The sequence below is a fragment of the Halyomorpha halys genome, unplaced genomic scaffold (assembly GCF_000696795.3).
Source record: "Halyomorpha halys isolate HHAL.00 unplaced genomic scaffold, Hhal_1.1 Scaffold990.1, whole genome shotgun sequence".
In the NCBI taxonomy this organism is placed as follows: domain Eukaryota; kingdom Metazoa; phylum Arthropoda; class Insecta; order Hemiptera; family Pentatomidae; genus Halyomorpha; species Halyomorpha halys.
In genome coordinates, this window is record NW_027113518.1 from 40,696 (window position 1) to 43,908 (window position 3,213).

Here is a 3,213-nt window from a genome sequence, read left to right on the forward strand (position 1 = left end):
ATATACCATAATTAATAATTACATTTCATAACTGCATTCGAACCCGGATCCTTGGAAATAATAGTAGAGCGAGATCGACCAGGGTATAACAAGCACGAACAGAGCTTTCTTCTCTCGGTCAAGAATGTCCTACGAAGATGTAGTGTAATAAACTACTTTATAGTAAGTTAAATTTCCATTATTTTGAGTGCTGGCAGAAATATATGCGTCTTATGGATGTAGAGATATTTTTTTTTTTTTCAAAAATCCAACATTTTATACGAATAACTATAAATTAACATTTTGTGAGTTTATTTCACCAAATATCATAAAAAACTACTACTCCTACAAAGATAAACATTATTAACTATTTTATAGTAAATTTAACTAGTTTAAATGTGAGTGCTGACAGACATCTGTACGTCCAATGGTTTCTGAAATAAAGTTTTTCATAAATAAAATTTATTGTCCGATCTATTTATCTATTTATTTTAGCAAACATCATGAAAACTACGATTTCTGCAAAGTTAAAGTCATAAACTACTTTATAGTAAATTAAAATAGCTTTAATTTGAGTGCTAATAGACATTTGTACGTCACATAGTTCCTGAGACATAGATTTCTCAAAATAAGTTAACTGACTACTGATATTTCAGTATATTTTTATGAAAAGGCTATATCTCGAAAACTATTGGACATAAATAACTCTATCAAGGATAATATTTCAGCAAATTTACTCTCCTTTAAATAATATTCTCTTAGATTTTCTGGTGTTGGTAGTTTTTAAGATATAAGGCTCCGAATGAAAAATGAATGTTTCTTTAAGGTTTTTAACCAGCCACCATTTTTTATTCCCTCTACCTATACTTGGCAGACTCATCAATTTTGACAAGTAATTATACATAGTTGAATTTTTTTTTTGAATTATGAAATAACTGAATTTTTTTCTTCCCTGCTCTTGTTCTAACAAAGTTGTCACCTGCTGGTGACAATAAGTGCTGGGGTGTTCAATATAATTAATCATAATATATATAATAATAAATTATATTAATAGTAATATAATTGTATATAGTGTGATCAGAAACCTGCCACTTCCAACGTGCAAATATTGTCAGTCCATTCTTACGATTAGACATATTTTCGAAGAGTGTACTCACTATTTGCCAACAATGAACAGGATAGGACTGACCCCAAATTTATCCGAAACTCTCGCAGATGAGGAAGCTAAAATTACACGAGTATTTGAATTTTTAAAAGCACATCACCTTCTTTATAAATTATAACTCCTCTTCAATTTTTGTTTTTTATTTATTTTATTTTATTTATTTTGTAAAAATTATTTTTCTATTTTTTATTTATTTTTTTATTTTATTATTATTTATTTTTTATTTTTTTTTTACTTTTATCATCCCATAGGCGTTGATGACCGGAGGGTTTTACGCCATTAAAATCAACAACAACAGAATGTAGGAAGAGAGGCTATATTGAAGTTAACACTCAAAGATTAAGAAAACCAATTTTCAGAGTAACTTGTAGAAATATAATAGTAACTTCTTCGTAATTACACTTAACTGTCGTACAACATATAACTAACCATTTATTTAATTAACTAGATAACCAATAGTAGAAGATTGCAGATTACACTATAGAAGGCTCCATCAGCTCCTAGCATCTTGAGAACATCAGCAACTAGCGCTTTCTCTCTCAGCAGCCAATTATTTCAGCCCCACGGTATCTAACTGATTATTGTTAGAAACCTCATTGTAGGTTTACTGTGGAATATATATATATAACATTTTTCTCGACTATTGTTGGTATATATTTTTTTTTTAGTGTGTCTTGAGGATCAGTCAATATAAACCTTTTGGCGACGTTTTGCAAATTTATTGTTTGCATAGTTACACAAACAGGAGGGTGATGGTAGTTGCGTGGTAACGCGCTTGTCTGCCAACCCAAAGGTTGCGAGTTCGCGCCCTAGCCCTGTCCGGGATTTTTTTCAAGCATATAATTATTAAATACTCACTCACAACCTCCCCCTGGGTATTTGTGAGACCCGTTAGCCAATGGGTGGGACTCACGAAAATAGGCGTCGGAGTGATGAACCACCCACCTTAGGAAAACTACGTCATGAAACGCGCGATGAATTTGACAAAGCTTTGCATGTCAAGACATGCATTGACACAACCACAACTCCATAAAACAAACTGAAAAAGATACTACTCAATTACATATATACCCACACTTTCAGAGAGAATATCAAAAACTCTAAATAATAACAAAGACAAAAACGATTACGCAATTACATAAAAAAACACGAGTACTTTATCTAAACTTTACACTAATACGAAAAATAAAGATAAAATAGAAATACAATCTAACGTAGTGTATGATATTCCCTCTGAAGAAAACTGCGGGAAATCCTATTTTGGAACTTCAGAACAGTATCTAAAAAGAAGAGTGTATCAACACAAATATAGTAGTACCTCTATAACATATTAATAAATCTATAACAAACAAACCTGACCAAACAGCTTTCACTACACATTTTAGAAAACAGAACATAAATTCAAATTTGACTCACCAAAAACTACACATCGAGAAAAAAAAAAACTTCAAGTGAAATTTAAAAGAATTGATCACAAAAGAAAAACATAAGAATCAAGCCATCAATAAAAAATCAAATGTACAAAATTGAAATTCACGTTAGTCTAACCTGATAAATACATGAAGACACAATTAACAACATAAAACAGAAACAGAAGAAAATATAAACAACATAATGACTACCTGCTAAGAAATAAAAAAACAAACGGTACATGTGGTGAAACCTAAACAAACATTACCTTCTTTTCAAAACCGATTATGTCCTTCCCTAAACATAAGATGGTAGCATCATAATGTAGAACACACTGCAGGTGAGAATTGTAAGCAAAGTTTGTATTAAAGCATATATTGATCGTTATATTTATTAGTCAGGGATTGTACTATGTACTTGTAGTTTTGTGGAAATTATTTTAAGAGAATGTATGTTCTAAAAACTGTGTTTTTTAATTGGAGGGAACGAATAACAATATGATAGCGTAACGTCGCCAAAAGATGTATTACAACAATGTTGTATTAATGACTGATCCATCCTCAAGACCCACTAAATATATATATATATAACAAACACATATCACATGACGAGATAGAACTACCAATTCAATTGAACAAAATGGCTACATCTTACATCAT